This window comes from Nicotiana sylvestris, chromosome 12 (assembly GCF_000393655.2).
Source record: "Nicotiana sylvestris chromosome 12, ASM39365v2, whole genome shotgun sequence".
In the NCBI taxonomy this organism is placed as follows: Eukaryota; Viridiplantae; Streptophyta; class Magnoliopsida; order Solanales; family Solanaceae; genus Nicotiana; species Nicotiana sylvestris.
Window position 1 is genome coordinate 8,981,613 of NC_091068.1, and position 6,133 is coordinate 8,987,745.

The following is a 6,133-nucleotide window of genomic DNA, read 5'->3' on the forward strand; positions in this document are numbered from 1 at the left end:
TTATTTGTTATCGGTTTATCGATTTATCGATTTCGATTTCGAAATTTTCTTTATCAAGTTATCGATTTCGATTTCAATTTTGTCCTCTTCGGTTATCGGTTTATCGATAAACCGATAAGATATACTAAAAAGACAAATATACCCTTATTCTATAATACTACCCTTTTCCTTCATATATATATATATATATTACCCTTATTCTATAATACCCTTTCCTTTACCCTAAGTCCCTAACCCTATTATTTCCTCTACCATATTTAAGGAATGATCATATTTAAAGATCAATGGAATGAAGTTCAAATTAATGAAAAACAGAATTAGCCGTGATGATGTATTTTTTTTTATACCATTGAAATGTAGGTGACGTACATTTGATCCCTTACTTTAGTTTTGTTGCATGTGCTTGTTGACACAATTTTTATTTTAGCTTCTTTTTGTCCATATTAGTTAGGCGTGTTTATAGCGATATACTTTCCGTGGAATCCCGCAAATTTTCTTATTGGTGTTATCAATAACCGAATCGATAAGCCCTCACAATCGATAAATCGAAATCGAAAAAATCGAAACCTTATTGAAACGATAACGATAAGTATATGTACAAATCGATAATCGATAAGTAATTATCGATAAGGGTCAAAATCGAATCGATAAGTCAAATGCACACCCCTACTTGTCATCATAGGCGCCATTGCTAAAGGTTCAACGATGGGATTTTATTGATCACTCGAGGAAACATTTTGTAAAATTGAATTTTCTAGTTTTTTTATTTATTATTATTTCATTGATTTATTGTATTTATTTTCATCAATCAAGCTCCCAGACATGCTATTTATCATGAGTCAAGATCGAGGAATATTTTTACGCACTATCTCCCCCTTTTATGTCAATTATTGTTATGATAAGTATAGTGATAGCAATAACAATAATAATAATGGCTACTATTAAAAACAATAACAAAGATAACAATAAGAGCACTAAATTCTTAACATATTTAGTATAGCAGCTTTGTTCAAATTCTATATTTGTCTTAAAATCTACTACTAATATAAAAATTATTAATTTAAAATTCAATGCTAAGTAGCCAGAGAACTTGTGGATTCCAAAAGGTGAAAAGGAAAAAAAAAGATGTAAGAATTGACAGCTTGACAAGATGCTGTTAATATTGTGATAAGGTTTAACAAAAATCATTGCAACATAATTAATTAGAGGAATCTATATATAGAGGGACATATTTTCTTATTATTGGCACATAATTTTGACTAACTTTATCATTTGTTTCATAATCATTTAACTGTTGTATCTAATATTTGTGTTATAAAAACAAATATAATACAGTTTTGAACTTTAATAACTTAATTATTTCAGGGAGAAATTTAAAAATAGTAAGATTTACAACTGGTCATTCAAAAATAGCTCAGTTTCAAAAGTAATCGAAATTTAGCCATTTTTCATGTAAAGATAAATCTGAGCGAAAACACTGTTCAAAACCCGAAAAATACGCCTGTATATTATACTGGAGTTTCAGCATAAATATGCTTGAACTCCAACATATTATACGGGAGTTCCAGGATAACTATGCTGGAACTCCAACATAATATGTTGGAGTTCCAGCATAAGTACACTAGAACTCCATCATAATATACCGGAGTTCCAGTAAGTATAAATGTCCAGTATAATATACTGGAGTTTGGAGCACCGGTGCTCCAGTCTCCCGTATATTATACAGGAGTCAGCAAAGTATACCGGTCCAGCATAATATGCTGGAGTTCATACACAGATGCACTGAACTCTCGTATATTATGCGGGATCGGTCTCTGTTGCAGCAAAATAGTGGTTATTTTTCATTGACTTCGTAAACGGTGGCTATTTTTGAATGACCCGTCCGAAAACTGACTATACCGTGCTATTTTTTCATTATTTCACCATGCAATTTCACGTGCGAGCTCGACTTTTCTCTCTCTGGCCAAGCATGAAAAAATTCTTTTCGATATATATAAACAGCGATGAGACTTGAATTCATTACTTCTGTATACTCTAATATCATGTTAATATATAATTCCTAATCAATAACCTATGTTTCCAACTTCCAATACTTATATATGTGATCATTAGGAATATTCTTATCAATATAGTCACAAATAAACCCTTTTTTATTTCCCCAACTCGATGTTCGGTGTTCGGTATCCGGTGTGTGGCATCCGCATTGGAGCCCTCATGTATTTGGATTCGTGCCGCGTAGTGCTCCATTCGGGGAAAAGCGTTCACTACCAAAAAAAATTTCATATCTAAAGCTCGAACCCGAGACCTCTAGTTAAAGGAAGACTAGGCACATCCGCTACACCACATCCCTTTGGTGGTCACAAATATCCTTTACGAAGAATAAGTAATTACAGAAATTCTTCTCACAAAATTCTCTGTTCTCTAAGGTTTGAAACACTTCCAAAAAGGAATGATGCAAACTGACTCTTTCCTAATAACCAAAAAAGAAATATTCTCAAAGAAGACTTGACCATATTTGAAAGAAAGAAAAAAAAAAAAAAAGATAAATAAACGAAGAATAAAAGTATGAACTTTTCCTCAATCATACCTACAAAACAGGACTTAAATAGTAATTCTCACTTTTGCTAGCGCTCTATATATATCGGTTATTATTTTTTGAAGTGACTATTGTATAGTTTTTTCCTTTTTTGATAGTTGTGGTATACGGACCAGTTTATGCGTAGCTCGACTAATTTTAGGGATACCTGTTATCTTTCACTAGCAAATAATTTTATCCATCAAAACTTAAACATATGAAAAAAAATCACATAATATTGTCGACTCCGTATGTTGGAATTTGAACCTAAGAGGGCTTATAATATCCTCTTATTATAAGACTAGCATAAAGCACCAATAAGTTGGAAACATAATGAATCTTTTTAAAGACTTTTAAGCTAATTGAAAATGACCTACATATCTTATTGAAAGCAACTCGATGAACATTATATTCAGATTAATCGACAAGAGAACGTACCTAAAAACAACTTTTTCTAATTATTCTTTGTTTTTCACCAACCACTTAATTTAAGAAAAAATAAAGTGAAATTACATATATTATTTTGACTGATATTCTTACTAATAATTACAGTAGTTAATAATTAAAATGTGGCGTATAACATGTAGCTTGACTACTACCTATCGTTAAAACACAAGCTAGAGACCCATTCATCTGTATTTATTTTCAAGCCAACAAAACCCAAAGTGGTCGAGCGTATCTCTTTGTCATGCCAGAGTTTTATTAGTATTATTTTTGTATTTTTTTATTCTTAGATTTTTATTATTACTTGTTGTTTTTCTAGCGTCAATTATCTTATTATCTTGATGTAATTACTACCTCTTTTTTGGTTACTTTTTAACTATTGTATTTCTTTTAAATACTATCGTGATTGTTTTTCAATTAAGCTGAAGGTCTATTGAAAATAACCTCTCTATCTCATAAGATAGGGGTAAGGTTGCATATACACTATCCTCCTCAGAGCTCACTTGTGGAATTACATTGGATATTTTGTTGTTGTTGTTGTAAAAACCCATAATGATTCCAATGACAAATAGGAATAGCAATTACGATATAGTCGCCCCATCTCTAAAGGGGCTTATGCACTTCACGACTTTATTATACTATGGGGTCTCGAAGTAGAGATGGAGGAGATCAAATTAAACTCGGGAATAGAAAGAAAGCTCGCCCTCCTTTCCGATCATTTTGATGGTGGGGGATGAAGTGAACAAAACAGACTCACATTTCTTATCGAAGAAAGACAGGGAATGAATCATATTGGAAACGCTCCTAACCCAACCCAACCCTAATAGAGGTACAACAAATAGGTCAAAAGTTGTTGATAACCTAATGAATGCTAATCACTTTCAATAAAAATCAACACTTTATCCTCGTGCAAGCTAATCAGACACCAAGTAAATTTTTTTCTTTTTAACAAGTTAAAACTTAAAATTTATCAACTTTGAGATAGGAATAATCAACATGCAAGACTCAAATTCTACACAAAAAAACATAATTTTTTACAAAAAACATCCAAGATATCTTACCTCATCTATTTTGCCTTCCTCTATAATGTGTTGCATTCTTCTCAGCCACTGGGTAGACAGTTGACCGAAAGATAATTTCAATTCGCCCAGGCAACAGGCGGACGGCGTGCTTATCTTGTATGATAACACTACAGAGCAAGTTGCGCTCCTAGACGGGCAGCTGTGTGACAACATTACAAAGAAAACGGCGATTTCTTTTAACATGCTATATGTTTCATTTATCTCTCTCATTTGTATTCTCTTCAAGAAATGGCATTAGCTGCAGTGATGGGTCCATAAACGATCAATTTGTTTGTCAAAAAGACGTTTGCCTGCTATACTATGCAACAGAGAGATATCACAATAGAATATTTCCAAATATTTTCGTAATTGTTCTGAAGATATTCAACAATGTATATTTTACAAATGGTCATATAACTATGACATTTTTTCATCGAAGTCATATAACTACATTTTCTCACACAAAAATAATAGTGACCGGAAAACACAACTTTCTGTCAGTATTTTCTTATATTTCTACCGGAAAGTTGTGTTTTCTGGTCACTGTGAAATAAGAAAACAAAGTTATATGACTTTAGTGGGAAAAAAATCATAGTTATAGACCTATTTCATGCTGTACTATTCTTTACAAGATTATCTCAAAATGCTCACTAGTAGACTGCAAACTGTGATGGACTATTTGGTTGATAAGAGTCAAGCTTTTGTACCAGGGAGATTATTGAATGACAATATTTTGCTAGGACATGAGCTTGTGAAAGAATATGGTCGGAAAGGAATCTCCCCCAGATGTATGATCAAGATAGATATGCAGAAGGCATATGACTCTTTGGAGTGGGTATTTCTAGCAATGAACATACCTAGTCAGTTCCTGAAGTGGATAATGACTTGTGTGTCCACAGTTTCCTATTCAATTGTGATCAATGGTAAACCAATAGCTCCCTTTGATGCCAAGCGTGGGATGAGACAAGGAGACCCTTTATCACCCTACCTTTTTGTTTTAGCCATGGAATATTTGACAAGATTGATGAAGACTTTGAAGAACAAACCAGATTTCAATTTTCATCCAAGGTATGAGAAGCTAAACATAGTCCAGCTAAACTTTGCTGATGATCTTCTACTTTTTTGTAGAGGTGATTTTATATCTACACAGATGCTATATGACTGCTTCCATCAATTCTCTGCCTCATCAGGGCTGATTGCCAACCAAGGAAAGAGCTCTATATACTTTGGTGGAGTACCAGTACAAGTTCAACAACAAATTCTGAGTAGCTTGGGTTTCTCCATGGGATCTCTGCCTTTTCGATATCTTGGTGTGCCATTAAGTGCTAAAAGATTATCAGTAAATCAATGTCAACCACTCCTAGATAAAATACTAGCAAAAGTGCAACATTAGACAACAAGGTTCTTATCATATGCAGGTCGTTTGCAGCTGATAAAGAGTGTGATGATAGCTATTCAATCTTTCTGGTCAAAGATCTTTCCTTTGCCAAAAAAGATCCTGATAAAGATTGAAAGTATATGCAAAAGGTTCCTGTGGACAGGGGAGACAGATGGAAGCAAGAAGGCTTTGGTTGCTTGGAAACAATTATGTTGGCCAAAGACTGCAGGAGGATTGAACATAACAGATATAATCATTTTGAACAAAGCAGCAATTCTGAAGCACCTTTGGAACTTATGCAAAAAGAAGGATCTATTGTGGATTCAGTGGATGCACACGTATTACGTAAAGCAAGATATAGTATGGAATGTTAAAGCTAAGCAAGCAGCATGGTTGACTCAAAAGATCCTAGGAGCTGGAAAATACTTGACAGAAGCTAATATCAATGTGGAAGAGGTGACGAATGGGAACAGTTACTCCATTCGAGATGTTTATAATAAGCTAAGGGGTGAGTTCACAAAGGTCCCATGGAGGAGAGTGCTATGTAACAATGATAGCTGCCCTAAATCGCTATTCATTATGTATATAGCCATACAAAGTAGATTATACACTAAAGACAGATTCATGAGATGGGGGAGCATAACAAGTGCAGTATGTGTCTTATGCGAGGAAAAT